This window comes from Rattus norvegicus, chromosome 4 (assembly GCF_021556685.1).
Source record: "Rattus norvegicus strain SHRSP/BbbUtx chromosome 4, alternate assembly SHRSP_T2T, whole genome shotgun sequence".
In the NCBI taxonomy this organism is placed as follows: Eukaryota; Metazoa; Chordata; class Mammalia; order Rodentia; family Muridae; genus Rattus; species Rattus norvegicus.
This window is the reverse complement of record NC_141537.1, coordinates 80,978,463-80,991,863: the sequence shown is the minus strand read 5'-3', so window position 1 is coordinate 80,991,863 and position 13,401 is coordinate 80,978,463. Positions and strand designations below refer to the sequence as shown.

The window sequence follows — 13,401 nt, the reverse complement described above, 5'->3', positions numbered from 1 at the left end:
TAATGAACACCGAAGCATGTTAGTACATGGATAGAATAGATATCTTTGCATCAAATTAGCTTGGAAAATGCTTTATTGAACAGAATCAATTAAATTTCTTTCATACCCAGGAGGCTTTAATTGGCTACAATCGTAATGACTTAAAAGGAGAAGCCGTCATGTTGGGCTTCCCAAACGTCTTTAATGTAGCACTCTCAAACATTCAAGTTCTGAACCATTTTTTAAAAAAAGAATATCCCATAATATCTAGAATATCTCAGGATGAGTCTTAAGAGAAACACTTTTTGAAAGACAACACCATAATGCATCCTAATTTACTTTTTATTAAATTCTATCTGGCAATTCTCAGCCTAAGATTTTAGAGGACAGAGTTGATACAAAAGTGAAAGATTCAACACACCAACGGGTTTGGTGAGGGCAAAGCAAAACTGGAAGGAGCTGGAAGGATGCCCCCCACCTCTTTTTCTTTATTTATTTGATGCTGATGGTTCAGAATCTTGAACATTATCTTAAAGGATATAGGCTGTAGAAGCCCCGTTTTTAGATTATTATTCTGCCACTCATCTATGCTGAGTCATCTCTGAGGCCCACACATGGGTCTCAGCTACAGCGGCCCTACATGGTGGTGACGAGTGGGTGGGTCGGGGGACGGGATGATGACTTGGACCTACGTGGACTGTCCGACTAACTATACCTTCTGTTGTGAAGACAGGAAGAACAAACACAGCTTCTAGTTTCCACAGCAAAGACAGTGCCAATTGATATTACACAGTAAAATGCAACGAGATTAAATCAATAACATCTGCAATAAGGCATAATGAAGGTAAAATTATATCTCTGGCTTCCTCAACAGCTGTGAATCTATTTTTAATGATCCTCATTTTTGGCAGTCAGCTAACAACTTCTAAAACGTCCTAGAAATCGGATTGTTAAGCAGATGAGCGCTGCAGTGGCTGAGCGTGTCATTAATCAGCTGCGGATCCATCTGCACAGGCGAGCTGGAAGCATGGGGAAACTCACCCACTACTCCCAGCGCTGAGCACCCCACTCTCAGACTGTGGGCAACCTTGCAAATGCTGAGAACAGCAAGGCAGGGACATCGGGAGGAAAACGGGTGATTTCTAGGAGGGGCTTGGAGGTTTGAAACCGGGAAAGAGGGACTTCCGGTGGAAATGGAGTTAGCTTCCTGTCTCCTTTGGAGGATTTCTTTACCCAGGAGCCAGCAGGAGCAGGGCTCTAACTAATCTTTCCATTCAAAAGTCAGGACAATTTCCATGGGACAGCAGCTTCTCCACCATGTACGTCAGGTTATGGTGACACTTGGAGCTATCCTTGCTCATCATATCTGCTTATACCTCTGCTTCTGAGGTTGCTTCCTAGTATTTGTGCTGGGAGATGGGGACCGATCTCTTCGAGCTAGCGGAGATAGGGTCAATGACTGGTGGTAGCTCATACTGTCCCCTCTATGGGTCTTATACTCCACGGGCATCTATCTAGGCTCTCTAATTAAGCTTACTAGCCTCAGAAGGTCCCTAGCCAGAAGATTCCACAGAAGATAGAAACTCACCTCTCAGATTCCCCCAGCATTGGGTGGAGGTCTGTGCCCAGGAAGAGGAGCGTGGTCCTGTGGGGAGGGGAGTTTGGGTTTCCCTGTGCTGAGACTCTTCTTACACGGTGAGGAGACTCCTGAACAGAAGGTGTTGCCATAGCTGCCCAGACCAGCTTGGTAGATGGGGCTGGGCCCACGGCAGAGCCTGCTCTCGGCTGCTGTACCTGCTGGCCGCGAGTTTTATTTTTAAAGCAGAGGCTGGGCTGTAGCAGGGATCAAGATTAGAGAGGAAAGTGGCTGCAGAATTTGGCTCTTGACAAAGGATAAGAAGGTGAGTGGACAGCTCTAGTCAGCAAGAGCACAGCTCCAAGTTGCTGACTGTGTGAGTAGAAACGCTGTCCATCAGAGGGGAGACTAGGAGGTGGGGAGGGAGTTCTGCTGTGATGGGACAGACAGTATGATGAAACACGGATCACACAGAGGGTGATAGCGTCGGCAGTGATCCCATGCTCAAATGACAGAGGCAGGCGAATCGTGAGTTCAAAGCCAACTTGAGCTATGTGGAGATTCTGTATCTCAAAAATTATATATAACCCCAAAATAAAAACAAGTGGCTAAAAGCCCACAAGACACAGAGTGCTCTTGGAAACTAAGGCACCCAGAGATTTGGGGGGTGGGGGTGGGAGGGAATGGGGTTCCTGTGAAGTAGACAAAAGATGGTCTAAAGTAGAAAGTGGGGAACCCTGGGAGAAATGGGAAAGTTGCTTTCATGAGACAGACGGGGGCCTGGATAGTGAATGAACTACAGAGTCCGGGAGCTTAGCATTAGTAAGAGGGACTCTTGGGTGGCCTAGTCTCTGTGCACTGGACCAGGCCCTGATTGACATGCCAGGAGAGTGGTGATCCTTGGGCAGGCAACTGACATGCTTTGCCTGGCTTCTTTTGCCCTATTGGGTACCAGTTCCAGAACCCCCACATGAGTCAAAGGATGACGTGAATTATCTAGCATGGCCTGTTACAGGCATATGGGTCTCATAGAATGGGGATGAAGGGATAGTTTTTACTGCTCTGGGACCTAACCCTCCATCTTGTTTAACTGCTGGTTGATGCCCATTGCCAAGGATGTGATCCAGAGTTGCCAAGGCTTCGCCTCACCTGTTCTTTCACTTCGGGTTAATTGGCTCTCCGGTTTAAAGGGGCTCTGAGGCTAGACCCAGGTTTGTGGACACATCCTCCCAGCAAGAACACACCTTCCATTGTTTGTATGATCAGGGATGTTGCCAAGAGAGGCAGGGGAAAAGCAAGGGCAGGGGATTTTATTTGGGGAGATTTTTTTTTTAATTTAATGTTTTACTTATTCACTTTACATCCTGCTCACTACATTTCCACCTCTGTCACTCCCTACCACAGTCCTTCCCCTATCCTCTCCTCTCCTCTCCTCTCCTCTCCTCTCCTCTCCTCTCCTCTCCTCTCCTCTCCTCTCCTCTCCTCTCCTCTGAGTGGATGGGGACCCCTGGTTATTCCCCTACCCTGGCACCTCAAATCTCTACAAGACTTGGCACTTCCTCTCCCTCTGAGGCCAAATAGGGCAGCCCAGCTAGAAGAAGATATCCCAGGGACAGGCAACAGTGTTTGGGATAGCCTTGGGGGTGGGATTTAAGGAAGCACTACTTATCTTAGGTGTGGTAGCTCAGGACAGAAATCCCAGCACCAGGAGGCAAAGGCACAAGGAGAATTCAAGGCCATTTGCATTCAACAAATGGTGTCAGACTGCAGCAAGAAAGGAGGAAGGCCACAGGGTCCTACTGACACAGTGAGGAGTGGAAATGCCTGTAGAGTCAAAGACCAAGGGAGCTGCAGCCTGGTAAGTAGGGGAAATGGTATGCACAGAGGACAGCTCCTTACACACCAACACACAGGCACACAGACACACACAGAGACACACAGATACACAGACCAACAGAGAGACAGACACACCGACACACAGAGACACAGAGACACACAGATACACAGACAGAGAGACAGACACACCAACACACAGACACACAGAGACACACAGATACACAGACAGAGAGACAGACACACCAACACACAGACACACAGAGACACACAGATACACAGACAGACAGAGAGACAGACACACCAACACACAGACACACAGAGACACACAGATACACAGACAGACAGAGAGACAGACACACTGACACACAGACACACAGAGACACACAGAGACACACAGATACACAGACAGACAGAGAGACAGACACACCGACACACAGACACACAGATACACAGACAGACAGAGAGACAGACACACCGACACACAGGTACACAGAGACACACAGATACACAGACAGACAGAGAGACAGACACACCAACACACAGACACACAGAGACACACAGATACACAGACAGACAGAGAGACAGACACACTGACACACAGACACACAGAGACACACAGAGACACACAGATACACAGACAGAGAGACAGACACACCGACACACAGGTACACAGAGACACACAGATACACAGACAGACAGAGAGACAGACACACCAACACACAGACACACAGAGACACACAGATACACAGACAGACAGAGAGACAGACACACCAACACACAGACACACAGAGACACACAGATACACAGACAGACAGACACACAGACACACAGACAGACACACAGACACATAGGCACAGACACACATACACACACAGGCACTCAGACACACAGGCACACAAACACACACAGACAGACACAGACACACAGACAGGCACACAGACACATAGGCACATTAGGCTTTGAAGGCCTCAGAGTCAACTTCACTTCCAGAAAAGCAGTCAAAAGGAAGGAAGGTTGGGTAGAAGACAGAGGGTCAGACTGAACAGTCTCAGAAACTACGGACCAGGGAGTCGATGGGCACCACAGAGTGTACCAAAGTCCTGACCACTAAGCAAAGCCCTGGGTTCAGTCTTCATGAAAAAGAATTAACTGTTGCCTTCAGTCACCATTCTACATTCTAGCTGTCTCCGAACAGCCCTCCTAAGAATAGTTCACAAATAGTCCACTGTAACACTACTAGATAATGAGATGTGTTTTTTAAGGAAAAGCCCCACCAAAATGTCTATGTTTGTTTCTTGATTTACCTTTCTGAATATTCCACACTTGCACCTTACCTGTCTGGCCTGTCTGGCCTGTCTAAACTGCAGCATCTGGTGACCACAGATGGCTGAAGTGACAGGCAGTGTAGAGGAACTAGCAGGCTCAAGCATCACACTTTCACCACTGAAGGCTGGAGGTTCAAAACCAGCCTGGTTCTTTACAGAAGTCACTGCCCCTCTGCCAAGCAAGATTGTTCTCAAGACAGAGCACAGACTTTTCCCTCTTGTCTGGTCACACAGGTACTGGGAGCTCAGTTTGCATGTAAGGGACTTGTGTGGTCATGGAGAATGTGTCTGTTGTCTGCATCCCATAAAATGAATTGTACTTGATATTGAATGATTCCTATTCATTGACTGTGGAAAGTATTCTAACTGAAGGGTTAACATGTTTTAGAATGTCAAATCCTTTATATTTTCCCCATATGCCCTTCCAAATGGTTCAGCTTATTAATTCTTTGTGTTTTGGGAACTTGAGGTGGAGGCCTAGAATAACTTTGGCCACTCTTCCTCAGCCACCATTCATCTTGACTTTAGAGACAGGGTCTCTTACTTGACTTGGGCTCTTCATGGGCTAGGCTGGCTGGTCGCTGAGCCCCAGGGACCTCACTCACTGCTTCACCAGTGCATGCTAACACACCTGGCTTTTTACTTGGGTTCTGGGGACCAAATCTGGAACCTTGTGTTTGTGACAATTATTTTCTGGACAGACCCATCTACCAGCCCCGAATGGAGGAAGTCTTCACATGTACTCTCTGAATGGTCTACATATAGTCTGAGAGTTTGTGGTGTGTTTTCTGGCTTCGCTATTATTTGAAATGTACCCAGCATGGAGACCCGCAAGGAACTACGGTTGCCAGCATCTGTGAAGCTGATCTCGGCAGAGTCACCATGCACAGGTCGAGAAGCTCTGATGTGGTGCAATCCTCACTTGATGGCATATCATATGCAATTATGATGCAATATTATGATTTTGTAAACTTGATTTAAAAATAGTTTGGTAGCTGCATTTTACTGTAATTACTTGTAAGTTCACGGCTGATATTTTATGTATTAAAAATGTGATTCTGACAGAGAAGTTCCTGGGTAGAGTGTGACCTCCAGAGAGGAGCCCTTGCCTCAGAGCCTGCTAAACATCTAAAGTCACCTTTCTGAATTATTTATTTCTGGGTTTTTCATATACTACATTTTGACCATGTTTCCTTTTCCCCAACTCTTCTCAGAGTCTCCCAGCTCTATGTTCATTTTTTCTCTCTCTTTAACACACACACACACACACACACACACACACACACAGATACACACAGACATACACACACATGCATATGCACACACACATACATACACATGCACACAGACACACACACGCACATGCACACACACACAGACATACACACACACACACAGATACACAAACACACACACATGCGCTCATGCACACACAGATACACACAGACATACACACACACAGACATACACACATACACACACACATACACACACACACACACACACAACTTGAAAATCAAAACAAACAAAAAATCCTCATAAGACAAAAGAAAGAAGCACCGTGGAGTCTGTTTTGTGTTAGCCAATTGCTCCCGGGTAAGGGGCCTGCCTCGGAGTGTGGCTGTTTACCCAGTGATACTCCGTTGGAGGAAACTGATTTTCCACCCCTAACGAAGGAGCTACTTGCCATGGATACCTGCTGGCCAAGGAGGAAAATCTATTTCATATTTTTAAAGTTGAAACAAAACTCATATGATAAAGTCTTCTGCATTGAACAATCTGCAAGCTTGAGCAGGTTGTGTTTCTGTCACTATCATTTCTTCCTAAGACTTCAGCACCCCAAAGGAACGTTCTCTGTTCATAGTCACAGCATCCTCCTCCCCTGGACCTGGCCACTAGGGTCTACCTTTTAGCTTCAGGATGTTGCCAGTCCTCACTTTCCCTCTGACTGGAATGGTGCCATCTGTGGCCATTTTTGCCTGCCTTCCCTGACTTAATCACTTCAAGGCCCACCCTCTAGGATCATGGGCCAGTGCTTTGTTACTTTTCATGGCTAGGTAATATTTCACACAGTAGACACACCACACATGCCTTATTGTGTATCCATCTGATCAAGTGTCTTCTCTGTCTTGGTTCCTGTGTTTTTGAAGTGGAGAGATGAGGGTGGATTTCAGCTAACTGATTACAGATTCTTGCTACGTCTGTGCTTTCTGTATAGGGCCTTGCTATATTATTTCACATAAATCTCTGCTTGCACGCATTCATAAGTGACTTGATATTAAAATCGGTCCATCAAACTCCCAATCATCCAGTTTCATCTTTTCCTATACTGAACAATCTAAGCCAGGCTTGGGGAATCTTACCTGAATTAGATGGGTGTGGTAAATGGTTTGGAATAGGATATACCTTTCTCCTCCACTATCTTTGCATAATTGTGGCAGTCATTCAAACTATTCTGGGCCAAGCACATCACAGAAGCAAGGACAGTCAACCGAAATCTTTCAAGAGGGTGCTGATCCTTGAGATCAGTTCAAGGGCTTTTTTAAGAACCCCAGTCCACTGTTCTGAAGGAGGTTTTATCTGTCATGTTAACATGTCAGCACCTCAGAAGAACCTGTTTCTAAAAGCTGAAAAAAGTGAAGGAGGCAAAGACTGGCAGTCCTCCCTCAGGCAGAAGCCAGAGCATGTCGATGTGTGGCAGTTCACTGGAGGGCTGAACCTGCTTCTTAACCTGCTCCTGCCTTTCATAAAAGCACTTGCTAACTGCTGTCAGAAACTGTTAGAGAAGCAAATAAGTGTTTACTTAGCTAAATTAAATAGTAAACTACACATTCTTAACTGACTCCCTCCCTCTCTTGATGCACACATCAAGGAAGGGGTGAGCCCTGTTCCTCCTCCTCACTGCCTGGGCACAGCACTGAGGTCCGCTGGACTCCACTCAGTCTAGTCCTCCATTCTCTCCACACTCCCCACCATATGGGTCATGAATTTCAAGTCTATGCCTGACACCCTGCACTAGACTCTCCTCTCCTCTCTCTCTCTCTCTCTCTCTCTCTCTCTCTCTCTCTCTCTCTCTCTCTCTCTCTCTCTGTCCCTTTCTTTCTTTCCCCCTCTCTCTTTCCTTCTCCCCTCTCTGTATGTTTCTTGGCCCCAATGTATTTCGACAAACCCTCAGGCTTGTCCTTTGGGCTCAGGCTCCTCCTGGCTACAATTTACTCTTTTCTTTGTCTTGTCCTTACTAGACTCTAGCCTAACATTCTAGACCATCATGCTCTTTGTTTATCTGCCAGGCTTGACTGAAGCATCCTTAATTCATCTTTATGACTTTGGGTGATACGAACAGCAATCCTAGTGACATCTTGGGGTTTTTGCTTGTTTATTTGGTTGGTTGATTTTTTTTTTAATACATGCTTTCCCATGCTCAAAGACTCTCTGTTGCCAAGAAATGCTGAACACATTGCCGACAACAAGACAAAGTCGTATCATCTTGAGAGGGCCCAGAAAGCCCACTTTAGTTGTAAATGACTCTCCCTTCATTGATGGATGCTCATGTCTGAAATTCTACCTTAAAGTCATTTTCTGTTGGATCATTTAGTGCCATCCTCTTGCAATATAACACATTCTCAAATATGCCAGCATCTTTCATGTACATCCTAATGAGAATGGTTTTATTTAAAATCCTATTCTAAGGACAACCACGTGAGAGAAGGAAGAGGCTGCTCTTTGTTTTGAATGTGTACGTGTGAGTGGCCTGTGTGCACGTGTGTGTGTGTATGTGTGTGTGTGTGTGTGCATGTGTATGCGCGCACACACACATGTGGAGGCCACAGGTTGGTATTGAATGTCTTCCTCAGTTGCTTCCCACATTATTTATTTACCTCAAAGCTCACTGACTCAGTTAGCCTCTCTCAGATTGCCCTACGAAGTCCCTGTTTCTCCCCACCTGGGTATTAGGACCATGGGAGGGCTGCCATGTTCCCCCTCACTGTTCACATGGGCTTTTGGAGGTTTGAACACAGGTCCTCATGCTTGTGCAGCAATCACTTTATCAACTGAGCCACCTCCCCAAGCCCTGAAAGGGATCTCAACTCTATAACAACTAAGGTTTTGGCTGGTGGGCCTGGCATGGAAAAGTACAGAATATAGCCGGGGAACATTTGAGTTTTCAGGGCAGGGTCCTTCGGGGTATATGGGAAATGCAGGGCAGCATTTTCTTACCTGTGTCTTTTCTAGAGTGACCCCAGAGCAGAGGTTAGTATGGGTGGTCTGGCAGTCTTAGCAGTCACCTAGCTCACACAGGGGCAAGGAATTCCTTTCTCACAGCAACAGGGCTCTCTGCTGAAGATGCTTGGACAGCCGATGAGTGGTGCCAGCAACATTAAAGAATTAGATCCTTAACAATCCGGTCCCGAGATTCACAGGCCATGAGATTCACAGAGTGAGCCGTGTGTACATCAGCAGCACAAAGCCGTGAGTTCTGCACAAATGCAACATGACACGAGCTTCTGAGGCTTCAATTTTACTAGACAATAACAAATTTAAAATGTTGCTTTCAAATTAAAATGCGCATGACTGTATCATGGACCAGAGAGCAGCAGTCACATGAATTAAAGCAAATTCTGAAGGAAATAAATTCGACCTCAGAAAAGAGTGTGCGCAGATATCAGTGATCATCCAGGAGTAGACTTCACATCGGATTGTCCCCAGAATCAGCAACAAGACGCCAAACCAAGCTTCGAAGAACAGTGATTCTGGGCTTCTGGCTCCCTTTTCAAGTGAAGGCTGCTCCATATGCCAAGGTAGCCAGGGGTCAGGACGGGTCAGCTAATTTGCATCTGAGATCTTTAACCACTGTCCTTTATAGCACCTTGATAGTGCATATATGTACACACACACACACACACACACACACACACACACACACACACACACACATATTAAGAGACCCTCCCCTCAGAAAACAAAGTGGGAGGCTGGGAAGACTGCTCAGAGGTTAAAGGGCTTGCTGCTCTTGCAGAAGACCTGAGTTCAGTTCCCAGCACCCATACAACTACCTGTAACTCCAGTTCTGGGAGATCTGATGCCCTCTTCTGGCTTTTGTAGGCACTGCACTGATACACACAGACACATACATACACATAGGAATAATTAATCAAAATGAAATAAGTCTTGAAAAGCATGCAGGGAGGAACACTGGTCTGGGTCTCTTGAGCAAAGCTTCTGATTGGAAAGACTCTTATTTATGCTGAGATTGACTTCACTTGTAGTTTTAATGTTAAAATACTTTCTAATATTAAAGACAGATTTATAGTAACTGTTAACTTTAATACATGACAAAGTAGAAGAACAACTGAAAGCCCATGTATTTCTCCCTACCACCACACAACTTTAAAAACGCCACTTTACAGCCTCATGAAAATTTAAGGGGTAGGGGCATTGGAAGTCTCTGCTGTGGACCACCCTGGGTGTGGGAGAAAGAAAATAACTTCCAGATTAGACGTTACCTGGAATTTTTCTCCAGACTACAGACCCCGGCTTCCCTGATCGATTGTCTTTATGTCTTGTAGGTGATGATCCCGCACATGAGGCTATAAGGCCCCCTGGAAAGTATAAAGGGTCTCCAACACCTTATGCTGGCTTGGGGTGAGGATGTTTAAAAGCATGAGCTTCAACGTTGCATTGGCAGTGGTGGGGAATCCAGTATCATGAAGCCACCCCCTTCATTGGCCCAGACAGGGCCAACAATGTTGTGTCTTGTTGTGTGGTTGGCTATGGCGACCTCAGGGTTCCTAGAACTGTCACAGAGCAACTGCTGTGCTTCCTGGGGATGTCCTGACAGAGCAGAGTCATCTGTCCTCCTGTGGCTCAGGGGCACGTCAGTTCCCACTTGCTTCCTCCCGGCCTCAGTCTCCCTCCCCGTCTCTTCTCCCAGAAGGCTTTGTAACTCACTTCTACCCCAATGACACCTGCTCTCGACCTTCCCTAGCATTCATTGCCAAGAGAACTCTAAGATCTGGAGGTGTAAATAACTTTTCTTGTGACTCTTTCTGTTTATTGCAATGGAGGCAAGGTACCCATAATGAATTCCAAAATGGTTATTTTTTATATCTCTTTTTCTTCTATGCTCAGCTGTTAAAGCCTTCAATACGGTAATCAGATAATATGCATTTAAAAAAGAAAAAAGTAACCAAACCACCAGCACAGTACATGGTAGACGGTAAGTTCAACAAATGTTCAATAAAAATAAGTTGCATAAAGTTTTCAGTCTTCAAATGATGGTCACACTTTTTCATAATGAGGTCTTAACTGAGCAAAGTTTATCTCCAGGGTAGCAAGTCCAGAGGAAAGGCATTAAACCATGCTGAAATCACAGAGAATGGGCAATTCACACAGTACCCATGGGGAAAGTACAAAAGAGACAGCAACCCATGGAAGCCAACCCCACAGCAATCCCTACTGATGTCTCCCAACAACATCCCTAGTCTTCTGCACAGCACCAGGCTCGAGGGGCCCTCATTTCCCTTTCTGAAAAATCTGAAGGGAAGAGTTAAGAGTGAGTTTTAAAGAAAGGTCTCTGAATAAAAAACTTTTTAGCTTTTCTTTGAACATCCAGACAACTCAATGAGACCCAGATGAAAACTGGCAATTTCCAAATCTGAAGGCCAGCCAGGGGCGTCTGCACCCCCTCACGTTTCTCCCAGTAACCCTGTGGTAAAGCCGTGATTGATTTGAAAAGAATTACAGCTATTATAAACCGTAATCAGGGGTGGATGAGAATAATTACGCAGGGAGAAGGGAAAGGCTGAAACATGGCTGAGCAGGGCTCTGATGGATGGGAAAGTCATTTCCTGGCTGTTAATGACTGATTTTCAACAATCAGCACACAGGCTGCGGTCCCAGTGGGAGGAGAAAAGAAGAGCTTTTCTTTCTTTTTCTTTCTTTGCTATACCCAGAGCTATTGATTTAACTTTACTGGTTTAAATCTGGATATCTAGTGCCTGTCCCCTCCATATAGCCTGGATTTTCTCTTTCAGGCATCCTCTCCCAGGGTGGGATTAGAGTTTGACTTTCAAATAAAGGCCACCAGGAAAAGTCATAGCGAGAGAAACTAGCTCAGAAGGACCCAGTACTTCTGGGGACTCTAGCATCCCAGGATGTCAGACCCTGGGAGCTACGGTAATCATCAAGCCAGATGAACCCGGAGCCAGGAGGTCACTGAGCCACAGGCATATGACACTAGGGGAAATTGCCCTGTGGGCTTGAAGCAGACAGGTCTCGTAAAACCAGCAAAGTTCCATTTGAGGGAAACAGCTTCTTTGAGTCGTGGGTGGAACTGACAGGCTCTCTTGCTTTCAGAGTCACGTGGTCTTACTGGGTTGACCACACAAGGTCAGAGAAGGCATGCACTGTAGGAGGAAATGCTTTGGTTTACAGACACCATGAGCACTCTAAATGGAAAGAGCAAGCAAAAGAGGGGTGGAGAGAGAGAGAGAGAGAGAGAGAGAGAGAGCAAGTAAACCATTGATGTTGCCATTTGCAGTCTTAATATAAGATAACCGATGGAGGTAGATTTGAAGTCACAAAACTAAAAGTCTTTGGTGAAAGACATTCTCATCCAGGGCTCCTGTGATTCTAAAGAGCCCTTTGGATACTTCAGTGGCAGGCAGGCTGGACATGGAATGAATCCCAACCTCAGGTACCTCACCACTTAAGGACAGAGTTCACTGGAAGAAAGAAGGGTATCCACTGAGCAGAGCCTGCCCCTGCAAGGCTAACTGCTGAAATGCAAGCTAAATGTCCAGATGCGCTTCGTCCCATCTTAATTAAATTTGAACTTCTTTGGGGGAAGGCACTAAAATACCTCAGTTCCTGGAAAACTCGTTTGACCTCAGAATTATTTGGATTCAGTTTAATGAAAATAGATAATGACCATGATTGGGGGGCACCCTCCTGGATTTTCCCTGGGTGGGTATTTTGGGGAACAAACTCTCCAGAGCCACTGGGTCTTCTTGACAACCCTGGACACAGCTGAGCTTTCTGTCTGGTTTCCTTTTTACTTTCTGGAGCTCTTTGCTGTAGGGTTGAGTCTCTTTCACTTTCAGACACGTTTCCCTGTGATGTTTTGTACAGTTGTCTTTGGGTCTGATGTTGCCAACCCCCGTTCAGGCCCATCTGCCACTTCCCTGTGGTCCTCTGTGCTTCTCCCATGCCCTGGGTTCCTAAGTAGCACCCCACAACAGCCCTTCCTAATTCAGGATGGATACAGGGAACGTAGTCATTCAGGCAGTCCAAGCCCTGTATCCCAAAGCCAGTGTGATTAGCCTTGAAGTGGACATGACTCTTAAAGAGACAACTGTCACTGTCACCTTTGCTGGAGTTTGTTTGTGGAAAATGATTGACAGTGGTATCTCTTTAATGTGAAACAATGGCTGTAGGGGTGTGGCTTTGAGTTATGTATACTTTTAAAAAGATGAGAGAGAGAGAGAGAGAGAGAGAGAGAGAGAGAGAGAGAGAGAGAGAAATATGGTGTCACCAAAGTCTCCTAATTCTAGTAGGGCCTCTTTATTATTCATAACCCTGGATTTCCCAGTTATGGATAATAATGGACTTCTTCCTTGTCTACAAGCTGGACAGACCCAGTGTCTTAGTCATTATTCTATTGCTAGGAAGAGACACCATGACCCC

General features: G+C 45.9%; 1 long non-coding RNA gene across 3 annotated transcripts in view; it reads right to left on the bottom strand.

Annotated features, from left to right (window-relative positions):
* Positions 1 to 1,933, bottom strand: part of LOC102546824 (uncharacterized) — a 31,183-nt gene extending 29,250 nt beyond the window's left edge. For 2 of the 3 annotated variants that reach the window (XR_015685996.1, XR_015685995.1), the window contains exon 1: positions 1,021 to 1,142. This is a non-coding gene — a long non-coding RNA (uncharacterized LOC102546824). Of the gene's footprint in view, positions 1 to 1,020; positions 1,143 to 1,567 lie in introns of those variants that run through there. The other variant, XR_015685997.1, reaches the window with a different exon arrangement.
* Between the last annotated feature and the right edge of the window lie 11,468 nt (positions 1,934 to 13,401).